Raw genomic sequence first — 25294 nt, 5'->3', positions numbered from 1 at the left:
GTATTGATTTCATTAATTTTAAAAACAGTGGGTTTTGCTATAAAGCTTGTTTTATAAATACAAATGTGTTCCAACATGATTGCTATACAAAGGAACCATTTTTGCACAGTGCAAATTTTGTATATGTTTATGTACGATTTCATCTGTGGGAAATAGTAGATGAAGACAGAGAGCCTCATCCCACTGAATATATAAAATGTTCACACACACAAGCACACACTTCAAACACCAACCAGCTACATCCCTGCATGTGTAATGAGGCATACCTATCCACATCAGCTGTTGCCATTTCCCCATCCAATTTCAGAGAAGCCCCTTCCAGAACCTGACTGGAATTCAAACTACAGCTCTTCCAGACCCGCTATCACAAGTAAACATTCAGAAAATGTGATGGCAAAGGAAATGATGATGAAGTTATAAAACACTCTGTGGATCAGAGTGCCTCAATATTCATTTCTCACTCACTGACCACTTGCCATTTCTTAGTTCTCTAGGAACCCCTGACAACACAGGCATGCAAGCATTGCATAAAAGAAATGCATGAGAGTTTGAGCAATAGTAATGCAGTGGACAGAGAGTAGGTAATGCACAGAGGGAGAAAATTTGAACCCCCTTGGAGGAAATTTAAAAAAAAATTTGTTCAAGGAGATTTTTAAAGAATGTGTATCAGGAAACTCTTGCCGATGATACTTCAAGTACAAGGTTGAGGGTCATGGAAGATGAAGCTGAATGAGTTCCAAAAATGACAAATAGCAACTGCCTGTTGTGCTCTGAATATATGGCCCCTTCATGACGAAACACTCATTTCATTTAATATGTATTAAAACCCTGTATGATAATTATGAGAACATTATTAACAAAGCATGAGTGAGTTAAATGACCCCTTTAAGATAATAAATTTAGCAAGATTGAAAATCATTCTAAAACAGTCTCTGACATTTCAAAGTCCATGCTGCTAACCACTCAAAAATCCTACCCTTTCGTTTCCCATCCCTGCTCTAGTCACACTGCAATCACAAATGCGTAATAAAAAAGAAGGAAAAGCAAAACTACATCACAAGAACAAACCCTATATGGGTATCTGTAGAGCTACAGAAGGGGCCACAAGCGTGAAACTAGTACTCGCATATGTAAAGGACCCACCATATACTAAGAAAATAATCTGTGGTAAAAATTACTAGCATCGGGGACGCCTGGGTGGCTCAGTTGGTTAAGCAGGTGCCTTCGGCTCAGGTCATGATCCCAGCGTCCTGGGATCGAGTCCCACATCGGGCTCCTTGCCCCGCAGGGAGCCTGCTTCTCCCTCTGACTCTGCCTGCCACTCTGCCTGTGCTCGCTCGCTCTCTCTCTCTCTCTGACAAATAAATAAATAAAATCTTTAAAAAAAAAATTACTAGCATCCTTCGGTATAATTTCTGATTGTATAGAAATAGGAAATAGTTGCTAAGAAGATATGAGAGATTCCTCAAAGCAGCAATGTCAGGTGAGGGTTTGTTTCCTATTCCCAAAAATGGATTTATGATTAACAGCACAATACAAATTCCAGAAGGATTTAAGCGTGAAACCTACTTGACAAAGAACCTTATAAAATGAAAGAAAATGTGTGAATCTTGTTCAAGTATCTAAAAGGGAAAGAACTTGCTAAGCAGTAAATCATTGGAGAATATGGCAAATAATAATCATAAAAGGGATGAGCAACCCCAGTAGTAGTAACTGGTAGTTGTGATTCTCTTCTCTACCTATGAAGTGATTTTTTTCACCTATCAATTGAGTTAACATGATGCAGCTCAAAAGGCTTGTGGAAACCAACACCTCATGTCCTGCGTATATAAATTACATAGTGTCAATGGATATCTTGTCAGGGGGAAAAAAAAAAAAGTTATTTACCTGTTATTTTAACAGAGAGAAAATGAAATAAGAAATCTGACAAACGTGTGTTAGAGAATTATAAAGGTTTAAAAAAAGGATATTGAATAACTCAGCGTAAATACGGGAAGCAGCTACCCTCTGCTCTTGGCCACTGAAGGCGCGGCAACAGGGGGAGAGATTGGAGTAAGGAAACACAGAACATTAGGGAAGAGGCCTCAGCTAACTCTGGCCCCCTGAATGGGGAAACATCTTCAGAGAAAAGTGCATTCTGGCTGCTTTCTGTATGTCAGAAGCTTACACGAGGGACTTTGAGGAGAACCAGGGATCTCAAAGCAGTGATATGGGCTTATTAGGACTGATACCTTTGAGGAATCCAATGAGCTAGTTCTGGAAGTGTCAAACAATAAAAACAGTATCAGATAGGGCGATAGGAACAGACCGATGGAGCCACGGTAATAGGTTTTGTCTAATGCCACGCTAACAGAAATGAGAAACAAGGAGTTTGTCCATCTACCGCCTGTCTCCTTCTTGTGTCCCTGTGGACAGAGTCTAAGAGGGAGTCGCTGTTAAAGCTGCCCTGTGGTTTGCAGAGACTGAGCCTGAACACCTGGAATCAACGTATAAATAAAGATGTAAACAGACATTTGGAGCTAAGAAACAATAGCTTACAAATTACCAAATGCATCAAGTATCTGAAATCCTTTCTACTCCCTTCTAGGACTCCAGCTTAAAAAAACAATTAGAAATTGGGGCGCCTGGGTGGCTCAGCGGTTGAGCGTCTGCCTTCGGCTCAGGTTAGGATCCCAGCTCCTGGGATGGAGCCCTGAGTGGAGTCAGGCTCCCTGCTCAGCGGGGAACCTGTTTTTCCCTCTCCAGATCCCCTGTGATTGTGTTCTCTCTCTCTCTCTCTTTCTCTCTGTCATAAATAAATAAAATCTTTTAAAAAATAATTAAAAATATGAAGAAAAGTATATGAACAAAGACGTTTTTTCCATAGTTTTGTGTATAAGACGAAATATTTGCAAACGACCTAAATCTTTAAGTAGGGGGGGAATAATTTTATAGGATAGAATAATTTTATAGGATAGAATACTATGGTCATTAAAAATGACAGCAAAGAATTTTTAGGACAGAGAATATTTAAGGAAAAGGTGAATATTCTACATTACGGTAAGGTTAGTATGTTGTAGTATAGAGTGAAAATACAGTAGATTATTGAAAATAGATTACTTCCCTCTCCGATAATAGCCCAGCTGTTTTGGTGTGGACAGGGCAACTCAACTTCATGGGGTCATTTAGAGCTTCATATTCTTTTATCTTATTACGCAGCTATTTATGAAGCAATTTTTCTAAAATGCTTTTCAGCTCTCAGGTGCAAGAGGCCAGAGTCCAGCAAATGCACTATTTTTGTTGTTGTTGTTGTTGATGATGAACTGTCACAATATAAGGACGTTTGTAATGACTGCCATAAATACTCACTTAGGAGGAGCTCACTGGCAGTTCAACTGCTCTGCTCAAGTCTTCAGTGACACCAAAGAGAGATTTGCACGTAAGAAAAATAAGTGGGTAAGAAAGCTAAGTATCCTTCCAGATAGAAACTTCTAACAAACTACAAAGTATTACTGTTTCAGAGGCTTTCTAAACTTTCCAAATTAATGATCAAGTTTTATTTACCTGGACCTTTAATAACTGAAATATCAAAGAATTTGGCTATATTTAATTCACGTTCACGTTTGATACACCTAATATCCTTTTTACCCATATGTTGTATGTACGAAGTCTATGATGATAATTGACTGGGGACCAATATAGTTAATGTAGTTTGGAGACAATAATTAATGGCCCATATGGTTAAAGTCGTTAAAGTTAAGACATGCAGGTACAAGTGATAAAAACCTCCATCTGAAGAAAAATTTTTGGAGAGAAATTCCTAAGCACTATTGGAAAAAAAATAAAACAGGTAGAGAGAAATAAAACAGGTAGAGAGAAATAAAACATTTTGTTATAGAAACCAAACTTTTATTAGACAGTATGTGTAAGCACTACTGATTTTCTTTCTTTCTTTTACTCCTTTTCTTTGGATTTTTTTTTGTAACTGTATTTAAATTTTTTCATTAAATATTTACATGAAAATTACTTTTTTTAATAGTTTCTTCACTTTACAAAGTCAACATTTTCTGCCCATTGGGTTGTGAACCCTCTGTTCCTGACAAAAACCAGCATAATGTAAATTTACAGTATTATCTCTTCTGCCACCTCAGGGGGGGAAAAAAAAATAGAAGCAGTAATCTAGAAAACTCTTCCTTTTCTTTCTTCATTTTCTATTTAGTTTGTGAAGAGAGTGTGAAATCTGATTTGCATAAATGATTTTGTTAAAAGTGTGATTTGTGTAATGGTTTTGAGGTCAGAATGCCTGGATCTGGGTCTGACTTCCCGCTTTCTGGCCATGTGAACTTGGGCTAGTAATCTAGTCTGCCAATGGATCCGTTTTCTCTGTGAAATGGAGAAGTTCACCTCTTGCACGGCGTTATTGATACAAGTACGTGTGTCTGTAATTGTGAAGAGTTTATTGCATAGCAAATTATCCTAGCATTTTAAACATAAGTCTGAGCACAAGAGGAAGATATTCTTGTGAAATTTAAATAGTGAAAAACTGGAATGCAGAAAGGTGGCTAAAGTTACTTGAATTAAAATAAATATTGCAGTAAAATATTTTATGGAGATATTTGGATTTTAGATCCAAAGACACAACCACAGGAAGAGCCTCTGGGTGGCTCAGACAGTTAAAAGCCTGACTCTTGATTTTGGCTCAGGACATGATCTTAGGGTCCTGGTATGGAGCCCCACATTGGGCTCCCCACTCAGCAGGGAGTCTGCTTGTCTCTGTTTCTCTGCCCTTCTCCCTGCAGAGGCTTTCTCTCTCTCTTTCAAATAAAAAAATAAAATAAAATAAAAAGAAATAACCATAAGAAATATCTGATAATTTATATTTATATAAATAAATATGTTTATATTTATTTTAAATTTCTGGTTTATCTTAGTTTATACATGGGCTAAGAAAGATTTAAAATCACAAAATTCTGGGTATAAACCAGAACTATACCATTCCTCATTTATAATCATTGGTTATATCAATAAAATATAGCTTTAATTGGGGAGCCCGGCTGGCTTAGTCCATGCAGTGTGAGATTCTTGAACTCAGGGTTGTAGGTTTGAACCCCACATTGGATGTGGAGATTACTTAAAAAGGATAAAGTCTTTAAAAAGCATATAACTTTAATTGCTAAAACAAATAGCTGAAAATACATAGATAACTGTTGGCTTTTTAAGTATTTCATAAAGCTGTATGCCATTACTCCTTGGTAAATAATTTAGTTTCTGATGATGTTTAACCTAATCACATTTAACTCTTCATAATTCCTAGCATTTTAAGAAGAGGCTCAAGAAAAAAAAAATAAGTAACACATAAAAAAAGCTTTCGTATCCTTAGTGTCTCAAATTGGAAAAATAAAGTAATTTTTAATGTAACATAATTTTGTTTGCTGTTAAATGAAATAAATTATTTGCTTTTGGCTGAATGCAAATGGGCATCACCTAAAGAAATTTCTCATGTAATTGTATCCCAAACTGTATGTGTCTTTAAAAAGTTATTTCTGAAAATAACTGTTGAGAACTCTTTATTATTCTCTATAATAATGGGGTTTGAATCTAAAAATATCTAACAATTTTGGTATATAAAATACCCCTTGTCAATAGATTAACACAGGTATTGACAAAATATTTATTACAGCTTCTTATCTTTCTGTCAGATAATACTTATGCTGTTACCATATTGCTTTATTTCAGACATATCATTAATCCTATAGAGCTAGTCTTTCTTAAATGCTCTTGAATTTAAAAAGAAACTTAGGGCATTAACACCACCCTCCAGTGGAAATTTTGTACTACCTGGTCCTTCATAAATATTTTTGAGGATTAAAATGCTGATGAGAAAAAAAAATTAAATGCTGATGGGAATCATGTAGAGAAAAATTGTGGGGCACCTGGGTGGCTGAGTTGGTTAAGCCTCTGCCTTCAGCTCAGTTCATGATCCCAGGGTCCTGGGATCCAGCCCGTGTTGGGCTCCCTGCTCAGTGGGGGTCCTGCTTCTCCCTCCTCCTGCTTGTGCTCTCTTTCCCTGTAAAATAAATAAATAAATCTTTAAAAAGAGAGAGAGAGGGAAAAGAAAGAAAATTGTGAACACAGGTCAGTTGCCTAGGAGAAAATGAAGAGTTACGCCTTAGTTTTCTCAATGAACATTCTCAATGTCAAAGACATCTTATCAGTAGAATAACATGAGAGACATGGTTCTATCCCATGAGGAAAGAAGTCATCATGTATTTATTGACTAGGCCCTATTCCAAGTGCTTTAATTTAATGCTCCCAGCAGCCCCATGAATGCTGTAACATTATTATATGGATTTTATTGATGAGTAAACTGGAACACAAGCAAGTGAAAATACTAACCCACGGTCACGCAGATGAGCCGTAGTGGATAGTGGCTCAAAGTATGCAGGTTGCCCCTTTGCCACTAGGTGATGTTGCTATTCTATTAGCCTGTGCTGTTCCTGTGTCTAGAAGTAGCAGTCCTCTTAGTCTACAGACTTGTGAATACTGTTCCAACAACCGAGGTCTTAACATCTATTGTATATTTCTCAATCTTCCCAAAGACAACACATTATTTAATTTTATGAGGGGAGATATGTTAGGACTATGCCATGCAATAATAATAAAAAAATGTATCTTCTTATATCTCATTGCAGGATGTCCAGTAATTGTCCCTACCCTTCAGAATTCCTTTCCCCATCACTGGTATTGACTCTCTGGTATTATAAAGAAATTATCAGATAGAATGTTTTAGGGTCTACTCCAGTCATGCTGTTGCCCTGCCTTCTGAATTGAACTAGACACATATCTGGTTCCATTTACATACATTGGAGTTTCAAATTTACATTTCTCTATTGTACATATAATTCTGCCTTCATTCTCTTCTACAGTTGATGTGTGTTCTCCATTTTCATGATCTGGTTTATCCATCATATACTTTTCTATTAAAAACTGAATCTAGGGACACCTGGGTGGCTCAGTGGGTTAAACCTCTGCCTTCTTCTCGGGTCCTGATCCCAGGGTCCTGGGCTCAAGCCCCATGTCGGGCTCCCTGCTTGGCGGGGGGCCTGCTTCCTCCTCTCTCTCTCTCTGCCTGCCTCTCTGTCTACTTCTACTTGTGATCTCTTTCAAATTAATAGATAAAATTAAAAAAAAACAACAACAACAAAAAACCTGAATCTAGACAAATCTAGAAATTGAGTTATTTAAATTTAAAATGAACTTTTAAAGACTTCTATTTGGCATGTTTCCATGACAAAATTATATAACTTGACACAATGAACATAAGGTTCAGCAGTTTTCACCAGGCAAACTTTGTTTACTTTCATAACTTAAAATGGGACCAACAGAGGAGTCAGACGTGGAAAGTACCAATGAACTTAATGTCAACCCTAGATTATCTATGGAAATATTAGGAAATTTAAAAGGATGAGCTAAGTAAAGTAACTATCAATGATATGTTTATTTCAAATATTTTATATGCAATACTTTTAGCCATTATAGCTTTCTGTGTTAATTTTTTTAACTATTTTCTACTTGAATTGGAAGAACTTATTTTATTCAACTTATCTTAGATTTGATAAAACTGAAACATAACAGATTGCAGACTGAGAGTCTATCAGTTCTCATCAGATTTTTCTTTGAGTAACTGCTTTGTCCCTGAACTTGACCCCTTTCTTATGCTGATAAATTACTTGAGAAACATAATTTACAAAACCTTATCTCTTTACCTATAAACCTTGAGTGAATTTCAAGCTGGTATATCTAGGTGCTTGTCAGCTATGTCTACCTGGACATACATCAGGACTACAAACTGTAAATGAATTAAACTGAGATATAAGGGACTTTTTTTATTACATTTTATTACATTTTATTTTCCTTTCTCGTCACTCATTCACTTGGCTTAGACATTCTTCTAGACTTTTTCTTTTATTTTACCTCCTTATTGTTAAGCTATCTTTGTAGAATATTGATCTGTTCTCTGCATTGTGTTTCGATTTTCTCCAACTCTTTACTCTCATTAAGAATATAGTGTCCCTTGTCATTTCACTTAAAAGTCCCCTAATTTGTTTCCTGTTTCCCAGGCTGATTTCCCCGAAGCCTCTTATATCTGTTGAGCAGAAGTCCTGAAGTGGGCTTCAAAACGTGTATGAATCTTTTGAAATTTGTTGTAAATATTGCTATTTCCACCTCCACTCATATACTTCTACATATTCATACAGAGCAAGAATGACCCTTTTAATGTATAGCCTATCATGTCATGTGCCTCCTTACAATTCTTCACAATTTCCCAATCCTTGAAGATAAAACTTGAATTTGTCCTAAATGTCACAGAAGCCCCTACAATGTTCTAATGTTCAGTCTCTAGCCATACCTTTAAGCATCTTCAGTAACACAAACTTATAGCTTCCTTTCTTTACTCCCTTATAATAAGTGTTTATGTTTCTTAAAGTTGATGGTCATATAATATACTTTTCCCCTTGACACTAATAGAATTTGCTATTAACTTAAATTTTCTGTATTGAAAGTACAACTCATTTTCACCATTTCTTTAATTACCTTAAGCCACTAAATTCCATATTTTACCTGAAAAAAATTTATTAATTTTTAATAAAAGGCAGTATCTTCATTGAGTTTATCAACAGAGGCTTCTTTTTGTGCTTCTCTGCTAGCCCTTTGTACACAATTCTCTCTATATTTTACCTAGATTAATAGGGGAATATATTCCTCTTCTCTTCCTTTAGCCCACTTATTAATTTTTCAGACACATTTGAAATGTGACTTCCAGATGTCCTCAGGTTCCCATTTCACTACTTTGCAAAGACGGAAAGACGGACTGGAAAAATCAGCACTGCCTAAGAACTCAGAAAGGCAAATTCTCAGACCCCTGTCAGATACTCTTACCCAGACACCCATATCCAGAAGGTAGAAATTGATTGCTTTTGGTTTCGGTTTTTCATTTTGATTATTTTTAGCTACTGTATTTACAATATTTGTACAGGCCTGGCATAGAGTATATACACACATATATACTTATACATACATGATGGAGATATACTGAATTTTCAGTAATACATATTTTCTTCTCCTTTTCTTTTTTTTTTTTTCTAAGGCAAAGTAACCATTAGAAAGATTGCACATCCAATCTTTAAAAAAAAAAAAATTAAGATTTTATTTTCAAGTAATGTCTCCACCCAACGTGGGACAGACTCACAACCCAGAGGTCAAGAATTGCATGCTCTGTTGACTGAGTCACCCACGTGCCCCCAAATTGCCTATTCAATCTTGATGTAAGTTTTTTTTTTTTTTTTTCTGAGAGTTCAGTTACTTTATGAATGTCTGTATAAACACAGTGTTACATTCAAGGCATCACAGAAAATTGGCTGAGTGGACAAGGACTCAGAGTTGTTGGTATTTTATTATTAAAATATAGCCTCAAAATTATGGTTTGATTCAATGAAACAGATTAGTTTAAAAAACTGATATTACTAAATTATATATATATATTTTTAATTTTTAAAATTTTTTTGATATACAGATATAGTGTTAACACAAGAAAGTGAGTTCATACTGGTGTAAAGATTTTATGGCTGTCACATCATCCAGTCAGGGAACATACTGAGAGTGTCCCTTGAATTCACCTTTATTTCATATTTTTGACAATTAATTAGGAAACATCATTCATTACAAGATTATATTCAATTATTTCAAAAAATTGCTCTCATTCATACATCTTTTAAACTACATTGAGTTCTTTGACTTTCATTTTTTTTTCAAAACTGAGCTAAGCTGATAAGTCTTTTATTATTTTATTTAATACTGACTATAATTCTCTGCAGCCATTCTTATTAGATAGTTATCTCTTATTAATTAAATGGGTAGCATTTACATTTTAAATTACTACAACAGGTCTTTTGATGATAGTGGTCTAATGCCCTAGAAGAATAAAGAAACTTTTAAAATAAGTGGAAGGTCATTATCATCTTATTTTTTTTAATACTAATGAGAATCATAGAAACTAATGGAATATTAATGAGGATTTTATGTCAATTTAAAAGTCTGGGTGAAAATATTATCACAATATATTCAAACGCTTTCACCAGTGCATTCAAAGACCACATACTCCCAGAGAATATCCTGGTGTTATCTCATTCAAAACATATAGAGAAAATAAAATGTAATTGTGTATAAAATTTTTAATTTGTAACTACCCAGGCAGTGATTTCAGGTAATTTGTCCCATTTTAAGTATTTTAACTGATATTTTTATACTGACAAAATCTTTGTCATCATCCTAAATAAATCAATAAACCAGGCATAATTTTGAAAAGAAATGAAAAATGCTGTATAAATTTTGATTATTATTAATTTGATCTTATTATTGGTAAAACTGAATATTCAAAATATGTGTTAACTTATTTAATTGTGCATGTAACATGACTAATTAGGGAGTAATAAATGCAACTAAAATAGTGCTCTGGCATAGAAAGTAAATTATTACTTAAATGGATTTATAAGTGTACCTGTTAGGTGTATCAGCCACATTAAAGTGAGAACAATTATCCATTGGATTTTAATATAAGGTTAAAATAATTCATCAAGGGGTGCCTGGGTGGCTCAGTGGTTTAAGCCTCTGCCTTCAGCTCAGGTCATGATCTCAGGGTCCTGGGATCGAGCCCCACATCGGGCTCTCTGCTCAGCGGGAAGCCTGCTTCTCCCTCTCTCTCTGCCTGCCTCTCTGCCTACTTGTGATCTCTCTCTGTCTATCAAATAAATAAATAAAAATCTTTATTTTCAACATTTTGAGGAACCTCCATGCTGTTTTCCAGAGAGGTTGCACCAGCTTGCATTCCCACCAACAGTGTAGGAGGGTTCCCCTTTCTCCGCATCCTCGCCAGCATCTGTCATTTCCTGACTTGTTGATTTTAGCCATTCTGACTGGTGTGAGGTGATATCTCATTGTGGTTTTGATTTGTATTTCCCTGATGCTGAGTGATATGGAGCACTTTTTCATGTGTCTGTTCGCCATCTGGATGTCTTCTTTGCAGAAATGTCTGTTCATGTCTTCTGCCCATTTCTTGATTGGATTATTTGTTCTTTGGGTGTTGAGTTTGCTAAGTTCTTTATAGATTCTGGACACTAGTCCTTTATCTGATATGTCGTTTGCAAATATCTTCTCCCATTCTGTCAGTTGTCTTTTGATTTTGTTAACTGTTTCCTTTGCTGTGCAAAAGCTTTTGATCTTGATGAAATCCCAGTAGTTCATTTTTTCCCTTGCTTCCCTTGCCTTTTGCGTTGTTCCTAGGAAGATGTTGCTGCGGCAGAGGTCGAAGAGGTTGCTGCCCGTGTTCTCCTCAAGGATTTTGATGGATTCCTTTCGTACATTGAGGTCCTTCATCCATTTTGAGTCTATTTTTGTGTGTGGTGTAAGGAAATGGTCCAATTTCATTTTTCTGCATGTGACTGTCCAATTTTCCCAGCACCATTTATTGAAGAGGCTGTCTTTTTTCCATTGGACATTCTTTCCTGCTTTGTCGAAGATTAGTTGACCATAGATTTGAGGGTCTATTTCCATTGATCTATGGGTCTGTTTTTGTGCCATTACCATGCTGTCTTGATGATGACAGCTTTGTAATAGAGCTTGAAGTCCGGAATTGTGATGCCACCAACGTTGGCTTTCTTTTTCAATATCCCTTTGGCTATTCGAGGTCTTTTCTGGTTCCATATAAATTTTAGCATTATTTGTTCCATTTCTTTGAAAAAGATGGATGGTACTTTGATAGGAATTGCATTAAATGTGTAGATTGCTTTAGGTAGCATAGACATTTTCACAATATTTATTCTTCCAATCCAGGAGCATGGAACATTTTTCCATTTCTTTGTGTCTTCCTCAATTTCTTTCATGAGTACTTTATAGTTTTCTGAGTATAGATTCTGTGTCTCTTTGGTTAGGTTTATTCCTAGGTATCTTATGGTTTTGGATGCAATTGTAAATGGGATTGACTCCTTCATATCTCTTTCTTCTGTCTTGCTGTTGGTGTAGAGAAATGCAACTGATTTCTGTGCATTGATTTTATATCCTGACACTTTACTGAATTCCTGTATAAGTTCTAGCAGTTTTGGAGTGGAGTCTTTTGGGTTTTCCACATATAGTATCATATCATCTGCGAAGAGTGATAATTTGACTTCTTCTTTGCCGATTTGGATGCCTTTAATTTCCTTTTGTTGTCTGATTGCTGAGGCTAGGACCTCTAGTACGATGTTGAATAGCAGTGGTGATAATGGACATCCCTGCCGTGTTCCTGACCTTAGCGGAAAAGCTTTCAGTTTTTCTCCATTGAGAATGATATTTGCGGTGGGTTTTTCATAGATGGCTTTGATGATATTTAGGTATGTGCCCTCTATCCCTAAAATTTTTAGGCAACAAAGTATAAATATATTTTGGTTATTTGATAATTCATTCCCCACTTTATTACTTACACAGAAAATAATTTTTACCCCAGAGAACAAAAATGAATCTACTAATGAAAGGGATTTAGATTTTTTTTTTTTTTTAGATTTTATTTATTTATTTGACAGACAGAGATCACAAGCAGACAGAGAGGCAGGCAGAGAGAAAGAGGGGGAAGCAGGCTCTGCGCCAAGCAGAGAGCCCGATGCAGGGCTCGATGCAGGGCTCAATCCCAGAACCCTGGGATCATGACCTGAGTCGAAGGCAGAGGCTTTAACCCACTGAGCCACCCAGGGGTCCCTAGATTTTTTTCATTTTACTTTGAGACAGTTTATGTGTCTTTATAATTTTATACTTCATAACAGGAAGTTATTAGCATTTACCATCCTAAAAAATTGTGTAAATTCTTTCTACAACATTCCTGCTTGGTGATAGTATAGTTCTAAGGTTTATTCTCCTTTTTAAAATACTTATCTTTATAAATATGTTGGGAATTCTTTTATGGAAACATTGTACCAATTACTGATGACATAATTGTTGTCTATTCTGTATAAGTCTTCTTGATTATGTCTAGATTTCCTTAAGCCATTCATTTTTTTCAAACATGCTTATGGACACTTGACTCTGTGTCATTCATTCTTCTACATAAGGACATAGACATAAAAAAAAAAATAAAACTAGGATGCTGCTTTCCTTCAAGAAAAAAATACAGAAATTCTCCATGACTTATTTTCCAGAGTTCTAAATTAAAGATCATAGTAACAACCCTATGTTTGTTTTAAGAACTAATTGATTTAATGCAGTGAAGAGTATAGCATTGTGTCTTGCGCATAAGATACACTCAATAAATGTTAGCCTATTTCAGTGCAGTCTATTATGGCATCAATATTTTTGATGTCCACATTGTAGAAGAGACTCACGTTGAACATATATTTTATTAAACATTCTAAATGTCTTTGTATTTGCTTTGGGGCCATTTTGAAATATATGCAGTTGATTTCTTTGTACCTAGGTTTGAAATCTCAAATTATTTTTCATCCCTTCAGATATGGTCAGTTTTTCTACTTAGATTAGATTTTGATTTAATGAACCTGTAACACCTCTCAATTTTACATAGTTGTAAACATTTTATCAGCCTTCTACCTATGTCAACACATTAATCACAAATGCAATAATAAACATCACAGAACTGATTAATTCTCAAAAATCTTTCTAAATGCTGCTAGAAATTTATCTGGAGTTTCACACTAATTTTCCCATAAGAAAATTTGATCGTGGGAGAGTAATTCAAGTCATTTTAAGCATCCCTAAATATAATTTTCTTTGGAACAAAGAACAAACAACTATTATTTAAACAACTATTTGATCATGTCAAATATATTATTACAATTATTGTTACTATATATTTTTAAGACCCCACAATATAATTAAGTGTTATGCCAGGACTTGTTGCCAAATGCAAGTTACATCACAGGCATTAAAGCATTTCTCCAAAATTCTTGCCCACTGACCCATGTCAGTTTTTCATTCATTTTGTAGAACTGGTTTCAGGAAATAAACTTGTCAAAATGCTAATTACAAAAATCATTTAAAATTCTTTTTTTTTTTTTACTTTAACATATTTTATTTAACCTACTATATCCAAATTATTATCATTTCAACATGCAATCAATATAAAATAATATTAGTGTGATATTTTGCTTTTTTTTGGGGGGGGGCACATCTTCAAAATCCAATGTGTATTTTATAGCGCATGAGACTTTGGATCTTTTTATCCCCCATTTTATTTTATTTTATTATATTTTATTTTATTTTATTTCTTTTCAGTGTTCCAAAATTCATTGTTTATGCACCACACCCAGGGCTCCATGCAATGCTTGCCCTCCACAATACCCACCAGCAGGCTCACTCATCCCTCCACCGTCCTCCCCTCCAAAACCCTCAGTTTGTTTCTGAGTCCACAGCCTCTCATGGTTTGTCTCCCCCTCTGATTTCCCCCAACTCTCTTCTCTCTGTCTTCCAGTGTCCTCTGTGTTATTTGTTATGCTCCACAAGTAAGTGAAACCATATGATAATTGACTCTGTCTGTTTCACTTATTTCACTCAGCATAATCTCTTTAGAACGTTAGATACTCTAGTACCTTAACTTTTGCATATAGTTCATGAAGTTAAACAGAAATTTAAAATTCTTAAATATCCTTCCTTCCTTTCTTCCTTCCTTCCTTTCTTTCTTTCCTTCTTTCTTTCTTTCTTCCAAAACTTTATTCAAAAAAATGAGAATTAGAGTTAAACCAGATTAAATAGATTTATTCAGTATAAGACTTATCAATGCCTTAGCATGTAAAATATAGTGAAGTAGTCCAGGGTAGGTATGGAACTTCTGTTTCCTTACTCACTGAGCATTACCCATTAAGCAATGTCTCATTTTCTTTCCGTCAGAGATTATCTTTCAAGCTTTATTTTCTCCCAAATTCATTTGGAAAATCCTGGCTTAGGAGATCTTTAGTTTAGAACTGCTCCCAGGATCATTGAAGCAGGGTAAGAATTTAGGCTGTGAGTGTACGAGCACTCAAAATCAAATGGCTTTCCTCAAGCAGTGGCTGGGTACTTGGAAGGACTTGTTTATTACAAAATTGGAAGGTGAAGAGGATGATCAAGTTTATGCTTATTTGTAAATATTAATTAGCATCAAATGCATATTCTGTATATTATAAAGCGTTGCAAAAATAAAACTGTAAATTATAATATTGCAGGGACATAGGACCATTTTATTTCTTCATTAAGGTATTCTCCTCTGATAAAATTCTGTCATTATTTGAAAGTCCCCAAAATGCCCAAATGCTCATTAGCAATATATAGAAAAACAGTTTTTGAAAACAAATTTTGATAGCTTTAATGCCCAGTTCCATTATTGTAATATTTAAATATCTGAAAAAAAAAAAACCCAAAACACAGAACTGTTCGATGAGTACTTTAGTGTAATTTTCAGCTTCTCAGACTTCTGGATGACCTTTTCTCATCAATGTGACAACAAAATAGGGAATTAAAATAGGTACATTCACTCTAAATTTTTTTGTCAATTTCCCCAAGTCGTCCTTGTTCATTTTGCGTTGTTTATAGCAGCTGCGTCAGCCTACCGACTTCTTATTCTCACACCCATAGTATTTCATTTGTTATGGGAATGAAAGCAATACATAAAAGTATGCTATAATTTCACATACAACTATACATTTTCATGGTGTGCACTTTGCATTAATTTCACACACTATGTATGTCATGGATAAAGCAAAAATCTTACAGTTAATGCATAGATAGGGAAAAAAAAGTACAAATCCATGTGGCTTATGGCTTATCCAATTTTTATAAATCATATAGGAAAGGTAGAAAAATAGTTAGTAGGAAAGTCATTTTAAATATTTTATCAAATGGGATGGCGAGTCCCAAGCTTCTTGAACTAAAACATGGAGAAAATGCATTCTGTGCAATTGTGTACTTTTCAGGTGATAAACTATATCTCTCTGGCATTGAAGCATAAAGTTACAGAGAGAATTCTTATATGGTGGTATTTACCTCTATTACACACAGTAAGAAACAGCACACCTGGAGACTAGATGACCCATTTGTTCTTTTTTTTTTCCCCCTCAAAATATCTATATGGCATTTCATCAACATTACTGTTCATATGGGTAGCATATGCTAGCTTGAAGTAAATGCCAGCATAGCAAGATAAATTCTAAAGGCGTAATAGCATCTTGAACATTCTGGGTAAGGGCTTATATTTTCATGTGTAAAGAATGGCCATTAAAAAAAAAAATAAAGAGCAAACTTTTTTTTTGTATGATGAGATTTGAAACATCTGTAAAAAAAAATAAAACATCTGTAAATACATGGTACATGAAAAAGTCAACTTATCAAAAAAATATAAAAGAGTAAATAAGTGAAAAAAAAAAAGCCGAAGTGGTGACTGCATTTTATTAGAAACCTTCTATTTTTGTCACCCAGTGGGCCTGGTAGTTTCAACACACATGAATTTTAATGTGAACTGAGAAATGCTTATTATGAATTATTTCTTCCCCTGATGTGAAGTGAATGAAAAGACTGACTTGTTGTATCATCCCCACTGGGTTTGGCTTCTCACAAATCCAAAAAGTAACCCAGGATTCAGCAAGGGAGCAGGAGTATCAAGCATTAGGTGATCCCTCAGTTCAAAGACTAATAATGGAGAATAAACTCATTACTTACTGCTCATCTGAGCTTGAATGTGTGTAGCTTAGACTCTTAGAAAGGTCTCATTTCCCCTTGTAAAATCCTTCTCGTTTCCAAAATATGGCTTTCCATTTGATAAAAGGCTTTTTCTTCCAAAGTCCATTCTATAGCTAATTCTGCATTTTATTGTAATTTTATTTCATTTTGCAATGTATTTTCAAAATATAAGTACTGACATGAGACTTTGCATTTAAACTTCACTTGACTAATTAAATGAACTTTTACTAAAAATCTCTTCTCTAGTGTTCTGAAAGGGAAAAGTAGAAGAGACTGAAATATTTCATCTTAAAAGAAATAACTTCTAGTCTATGAACTACATCATATGAGTGTAATATATATCTTTTGATTTTCAAGTAGGCTAAACATTATTATACACTATCATTCAAGTTTTTTCTTCTTTATAAAAGTGTCTTAAGCAATAGAATTTGTCCAGCAACTTCAGTCCTTTTATGATCTAAAAATAAGGGTATTTACGTGGAAAACTAAAAAAAGTAAAACTAAATTTAAAAAAAATTAGAAAATAAGTACTATTCCAGTTAGATAACCTACAGGTAATAGTAACTTTTCTTTCGAAGCTTGAAGGATAATTTTATAGTTAATATGCTTGTCCCAATTTCTAGTAATTCCTGTTTTAGATGATTTTGTCTTCCCATAGGAATTGAGTTTTACATCCTCAGTCTCCTTTTTCTTCCCATCATTTCTGTTCCTAGTATTAGTTTTCTATTGTTGCTTAACAAAATACCACAAGTTAGCAGACTGGAAAAATAGCATTATATTATGTCACCATTCTACAGGTCACAGTCCTGCAGCCGGGGGGTATGGGGGCACACTGCCTTACCTCCTTAGTGTCACAAAGCTGAAATCAAGGTGTTAGCTGACTGAGTTCTTATCCTAAGGCTCTGCGGTTCTGCAGAGGAGCTCATTCAAGTTGTGGCAGAATCTGTTTCCAGGGACTGGAATGAGAGCCAGAAGACACGCTCAGCTCTGAGAGGTTGCTCTCAGATCCCTTCTACCTAAACATGCTCCCTCATTCTTCAGATCCAACAACAAAATACCTCTCTCTTGCCAGATTATCGCTACTTCAAAACTCTGTGTTTTTATTACAACGTTAAGGACCAGCCAAATACAAAATAGAACACAAACAAAAAACAAACCAATGAAAAAAACCTCTCTGCTTTTAAAGGGCTTCAGTGATTTGTTTATCCCACCTGGATAATTGTAATATCAGAAGATCAAGTGTTTAGTAACCTTAATTACACCTGCAAAATCTCTTTAAAGTGTAAAATAACGTAATCACAGGAATAACACCAGGGAGTTGTGTTGGTCATCTCAGAAAATTAGTTATTTTCCAAGTCAAAACTTTAAGACACTTGGACTTTTTTGTCTTGGACATGTTCCTTTCTCTTCTAAGCAAATACGTGTGATATACACATATTTAATTTACTTCAAGAAAGAAGTACCAGTAGGGGAATTATATAGGGACTCACATTCTGAAAAAATAAGCAGATGTGTATGTATCTCAGAATATACTAATTCTTAGTAAACACTTAAAATATTATGACTTCAAGATTTTAAAATGGATATTTTTTGCATTATTATAACAGTTAGAATAATTAAGAAACTATTTTTACAGTGTAGTTAACAAGTGGTCAAATAACAAAATCATAAAATACCATGCATTTTTCTTCCCTAAAAAGTCAGTCACTTCTTATTTAATGTCTGTTACAAACTGGCACGCAATTTTTGGTAGTGAAATACATCTTATACAACTGAACTACATTAAATTGAGTTCCACAAAAACAAAATTCTGATTATTTGGGGGAACATTTATGGATAGCTTAAAGGCTAAAGCAAATTTACAGAATTTTCAAATAGAGGTCAGAAACTGTGCTGAGTCTTTGTGTTTTTATTTTTTGTTTTTGGGGCTTTTTTGTATAAAAGATTAGTATACTGATTATATATTATTTCAACTTACTTTTTAAGGATATTCTTCAACAATACTTATGCACCATTATTTAGTTAATGTCTGCCCTTCAGTCAAAAATACATATTCTAGGGGCACCTGGGTGGCTCAGTGGGTTAAAACCTCTGCCTTCGGCTCAGGTCATGATCTCAGGGTCCTGGGATCGAGCCCCACGTTGAACTCTCTGCTCAGCAGGGAGCCTGCTTCCCTCTCTCTCTCTGCCTGCCTCTCTGCCTGCTTGTGATCTCTGTCTGTCAAATGAATAAATAAAATCTTTAAAAAATACATATTCTAATCTACATTTTATGTCATCAGAGAAATGCAAATTAAGGCAATGAAATATCATTGCACACTACTAGAATGGACAAAATCTAGAACACTATTATCAAGAGTGTGGTGAGAATGTGGAGCACCAGGAACTTTCTTTCATGGTGACAATGAAAACTGGTACAGCCATTGTGGAAGATTGACAGTTTTGTTTTGTTTTTTTCTTTTTTAAGATTTTATTTATTTGAGAGATAGAGACAGAGATAGTGAGAAAGAGCACAAGCAGGGAAGAGAAGGAGAAGCAAACTATTTTTAATTTCTTTAGTTCTTCAACTCCTGAGTTACCTAGAAATATATTGTTTAATTTCCAATGTTGTTCTTAACTAACTTCCTTCCTTCTTTCTTTCCTTCCTTCTCTTTCTTTCACTTGTTCATCCATTCATTCAGTCAGTCTTAGCTCTCTTATTCTAAATGAAAACCAGAAAACTCAATTACATTTTCAGAGAAAAAATGGAAAACACTTTGGAGTTCTACCTTCTCTTCTTTGGTAGGTTTGCATATGTTGCATTTTGGGAATTCTTACTAACCCATTGTCAGTATTTCACTGCGAAAAATGAAAAATATTCATAATAAAGTAAAAAATACATATTTTAAAACTACTTATAAGAACTGAAGTATTAATAAATATTCTACTAGAGTTCTTATGGAAAAATGTAACATGAAATCACTTAGAAATTTGCAAACTAGTGTTTTTCTCTATCCATTTTGGTTTCAAGTTTACAACCTAATGATTTCATATTTGTATATATTGCAAGATCATCATCACAATAAATCTAGTAATATTTTGTATGACTTTACAGGGATTAAACAATCTTTTCAATATAATAATAATAATAAATAGTGGGAAATTATAAATATCAAAATTAAGAAATGAAATTCTCCCATATTAAAAAAAAAAAAAAAAAGGTAGGGGTGCCTGGGTGGCTCAGTGCTTTAAGCCTCTGCCTTCAGCTCAGGTCATGATCTCAGGATCCTGGGATTGAGTCTGCATCAGGCTTTCTGCTTGCAGGGAGCCTGCTTCCTCCTCTCTCTCTCTCTCTGCCTGTGTCTCTGCCTACTTGTGATCTCTCTCTTTCAAATAAATAAATAAAATCTTAAAAAAAAAAAAAAGTAAGATCTTAGTTTGCCATTTTGTTGTATGATTCTCAAATATTTCTAACATGCCTCTTTGGAGAACAGTGTGGAGATTCTTCAAGAAATTAAAAATAGAACTTCCCTATGACCCTGCAATTGCACTACTGGGTATTTACCCCAAAGATACAGATGTAGTGAAAAGAAGGGTATAGATGTATACCCCAATGTTTATAGCAGCAATGACCACGGTTGCCAAACTGTGGAAAGAACCAAGATGCCCTTCAGTGGACGAATGGATAAGGAAGATGTGGTCCATATACACTATGGAGTATGATGCCTCCATCAGAAAGGATGAATACCCAACTTTTGTAGCAACATGGACGGGACTGGAAGAGATTATGCTGAGTGAAATTAGTCAAGCAGAGAGAGTCAATTATCATATGGTTTCAATTATTTGTGGAGCATAACAAATAGCATGGAGGACAAGGGGAGTTAGGAGAAGGGAATTGGGGGAAATTAGAAGCAGAGGTGAACCATGAGAGACTATGGACTCTGGAGGGGTTTGAAATAGTGGGGGGGGTGGGAGTTTGGGGGAACCAGGTGGTGGGTATTACAGAGGTCACAGATTGCATGGAGCACTGGGTGTGGTACAAAAACGATGAATACTGTTATGCTGAAAATAAATAAAAAAATAATTTAAAATAAAAAAAAGAAAAAATATTTCTAACATGATATTGACATCATCAATGGCTAAAGAAGTAACAAATTTGATAAGAAGCTAGTGTATGCATGGTACTGGATTGTCATACTTTCAACAGTGTTTAAAACATTTGGAATTGATGCACTAGATACAGTCCATCTTCTTCTAATCAAACGATCAAGTGTTTATATTATCACTCACTATTTAATATGAGATCCATACAGAGTAATTTAACTGTTTTGACAGTTATTTGTTTCAAGGAATTTCTGATACAAAGCTATGTTATAAAAATCCAGAAAGTGTTTATTGTATGGAAATTTAACAAGGCACTGAGAGAGGCTCTCCTGTCTACCCCTCCTCCCAAGTCCTTCTAATAATGTGATCACTCTTGTTATTTTACTATAGAATTTTGAAGAAAATTGCATTTGACTTGAAAATACTTACCTGATCTTCTGAAGGACAGATTGTGAAAATATCCTTAAAATATTTTAGAAGTTTATAATTATCAAATAAATATACCAGGCAAAAGAAATTTATTTTTACTTGGTACTGTTTATTATTAGCAATTTTATCAGCAATCAGCAATTAATTGTTTATTAAAAGCAGTCAGCACTGTTTATTATCAGTATTAATAAGACCACCAGAGGTACCTACTGTATTCCAAACAGCTCCACAAACATCTTGTGTACTTTATATAAGTAAATATAACTGAAGGCTAGGAAAGTAAACACAATTGACCCTTGAACAATACTGATATGCATGGGTTCATGTATATGAGCAAATTTTTTCAGTTAATATAGTATATTGCTGTACATTTATTTTTTCTTATTTTAATAGCATTTTCTTCATTTCTTCTAGCTTACTTCATTGAAGTAATATAATATATAATACATATAACGTATAAAGTACATGTTGATCAATTATTTATGTTACCAGTAGGTCTAACCATCAATAGAAGCTAGTAGTAGTTAAGTTGTAGGGACTCAAAAGTAATACATCAGTTTCAACTACAGAGGGAGTTGGTGCTCCTATTCCCTGAGTTGTTCAATGGTCAACAGTGCTGCCCTCCCCCTTTTAGAGTCTGGAAAACTGAGTATTATTAAGAAAATTACTGAGACACAGTTTTTAACCTGTTTTGCTTAAAGACCAATGTTGTAGTTAAGTCACCTCTTTGACCAACCATGAAGTGTAATACGAAATATTCCTGTGTATTTTTTTATTTAAATTCAATTAGCCAACATATAGAATATTGTTAGTTTCATGTGTAGTGTTCAGTGATTCATGAGTTGCATCTAACACCCAGTGCTCATCCCAGCATGTGCCCTTCGTAATGCCGCTCACCCATGTACCCCAGGGCATGCACACGCCGTCATTGCTTGATGGGAAGAATAGTCTTTTAAGTTCCTACGCCACATATAAAAATCATCACATTTACACAAACAAAACAAATGTGGATGCTAAGTTGCAGTAGAAGACAAGGGAATAAACAGGAAAGAAATGACTTTAATGCAGTATAATATACATTAGTTTAGAATTATTTGCAACTGTAGCTACAATTTTGTATGAAGGCAGTATTCTAGTAGTCAGATGGACTAATCTAGATACAAAGCATCCTCAATTCTGGTATTTATCCCTGGATAGGGCTTTAACACTAATAATGACAGTTGTACATTAGAAGAGTCCCTCCTGCTCCAAAACTCAGCAGGCTGGTGTGCTGTCTTTCTGGGCAATCTGCAAACTCTTCTGTTAAGAATTAGAAAGGACAAACTCCTGCAGAGGTAATTGCTATTCCTCACCTCACCCAATGAACACCAGCTTCCCAGAGTGAGAAAGTGAGAATAATGGTTTTCAGATTGTTTCGAAGCCCAATTCTCTTGAACATGGAGAGGATGTTTTATTGAGATGAATGATACTTTGTTTCTCGGGGGGGGAGGGGGATGCATTTGCTGACTCAGCAAAACTGTCTTTTGGATCCATTGTGTGCAACTTTATAATATTTAAAAAAAATGGACAACTTTAAATTTCTTCAGAGACTATGGATTACAAATACCTAAACATATGTGTTAAAACTAATTGATAAATAGTTCTAGTATAGATTCCCAACTGTATTTAAAATAATGTCTTAAAAACAATATTATTTTGGAAGAGTATAAGAGTACATTTTAAGGCTTTTATATGATAATATTAACAAGACCTTGGAAATTTCATGTTATTGGAACACTGGCATCTTCTTTCTTTCTTCTACATGTAATACAGATTAATTTATTTTTTAAAAGTATGATTTAAATGATTATTTCTGATTATTGGTTATCAGTCTTTTTTTGTTCAATACATTCTTTTCCAAGTAAAAAGCTTATAGATGTACATATAAATTTTGATCTAGTTAGGTAGCAAACTGTATATTAATGGCACAAGAAAGTACAGGTTTAATTAAATTCTCACCTAGCTTTTATACATCTCACAAAAAATTGTTACTGCTGTTATAACCTTATAATACCTTACATATTCTGCAAGCCCCAAGACCAATGATAATTTCACCAAACCACAAGATATTTCGTTGTCCTGCCTAGTTATATTCATACCATGCTGTTGGTATTTCTATTATCACAACCATTTTAGCCCTACTTGCCATTGGCAATTGTATGACTAAGTTGTTATTCTCTGCTGACACACTCGACAACACACACACACTTGTGTGCGTGCACACACACACACACACACACACACACACACAGAGTTTATAGAGGGATCTATCTTTTGTCCCTACTTACTGGGATATCATTGACATACAACATAGCATAAATTTTAGGGTGCACAATGTAGTGATTTGATGCACATATATATTGAGAAATAATCACCATGGTAAGGTTATTGAATACCTCTGTCATCTCACGTAACTATCAATTCTCTTTTGTGGTGAGAACATGCAAAATCTACTCTCCTGGCCACACTTAAGTATGTAATACCATATTGTTAACTGTAGTCATCATGCTGTACATGAGATCCCCAGGCTTATTAATCATATAACTGAAGTGCGTACCCTTCGACCGACATCTCCCCATTTCTCTCCTTCCCATCTTCTGGAAACCACTGTTCTATTCTGGAAACCACTGTTCTACTCGGTTTCTATGGCTCTTTTCGTTGATTAATGATGTTGAGCATCCTTTCACATACCTGATGACCATTTTTATGTTGTCTTTGAAAAAACTGTCTTTTCAGTTCCTCTGGCCATTTTGAATATAATTGTTGGTTTTTGAGGTTTATTTGGCTATTAAATTGCATACATTTCTTAATATATTGAATAATAACCCCATATCAAATGTGACTTACAAATATTTTCTCCCATTCTGTAAGTTAGATATTCATTTTGTTGACTATTTCTTTCTCTATGTGGAAGCTTTTTTATTTCTATGTAATCCTACTTACTAATTTTTGATGTTGTTGCTTGTGCTTTTGATATCGTATCGAAAAAAATATGTTGCCAAGATCAATAATAGGAAAGATATTTTCACTGTATTTTCTTCTAGGAATTTTATGGCTTCAAGTCTCATGTTTAAGTTTTACCCATTTCAAATTAATTGTTGTGAATGGTATAAGCTACAGATGCTATTTTATTATTCTGCATATGATTGTGTTGTTTCCCCAGTACCATTCATTGAAGAGAGTATCCTTTCACCATTAAGCATTCTTGGTTCCCTTGTTGGATATTAGTTCACCTTTCATGCGAGGACTTATTTCTGGGGTCTTGATTCTGTTGCATTGGTCTGTATGTCTATTTTTATGCCAGTACAATACTGTTTTGATTACTATAGCTTTGTAATATAGTTTTATGAGGAAGTGTTACACTTCCAGCTTTTATTCTTTCTCAGGAATGCTTTGGCTACTAGGGTTTTTGTCAGGTTGATGTGAATTTTAAGATTATTTTTCCTATTTCTATGAAAAATGACACTGGAAATTTGATAATCATTGCATTGCATCTATAGATAGCTTTGGGTAATATGGACATTTTAACAATGTTGTTTTTCCAGTATTGAACACAGAAATAAGAATATCTTTCCATTAGTTTGTGTCTTCTTTCATTTCTGTCATCACTATTTAGACTTCTCAGTTTATAGATCTTTCATTTTTTTGGCTAAATTTATTTCTAAGTGCTTTATTATTTTTTTATACTATTGTGAATGGGATTGTTTTCTTTATGTCCTTTTCAGGTATCTTGGTTTTTGTGTATAGAAATGCAACTGATATCTGTATGTTAGTTTTGTAGCCTACAACTTGACTGAATTTGTTGGTTAGTTCTAATAGGTTGTTTTTTGTTTGTTTGCTTTTAGTGAAGGCTTTAGGATTTTCCAAAAAAAGATTACGTCATCTTTATACAAATATGATTTGACATCTTTCTTATTAAATTGGTGCATTTTACTTATTTTTCTTACCTTATGGCTCTGGATAAGACTTCCAGTACTATGTTGAATAAAAAGTGATAAAAGTGGGTATCTTCATCT

At 34.5% G+C, this 25294-nt stretch overlaps 1 protein-coding gene across 6 annotated transcripts in view; it reads left to right on the top strand.

Moving 5' to 3' along the window:
• Window positions 1–25294, top strand: part of CDH18 (cadherin 18) — a 982055-nt gene that overhangs the window by 789588 nt on the left and 167173 nt on the right. The gene's annotated exons all lie outside the window — the stretch shown is intronic.

This window comes from Mustela nigripes, chromosome 12 (genome assembly GCF_022355385.1).
Source record: "Mustela nigripes isolate SB6536 chromosome 12, MUSNIG.SB6536, whole genome shotgun sequence".
Taxonomy (NCBI): Eukaryota; Metazoa; Chordata; class Mammalia; order Carnivora; family Mustelidae; genus Mustela; species Mustela nigripes.
The sequence above is the reverse complement of the archived record's forward strand: the minus strand, read 5'-3'. Positions and strand labels throughout refer to the sequence as shown.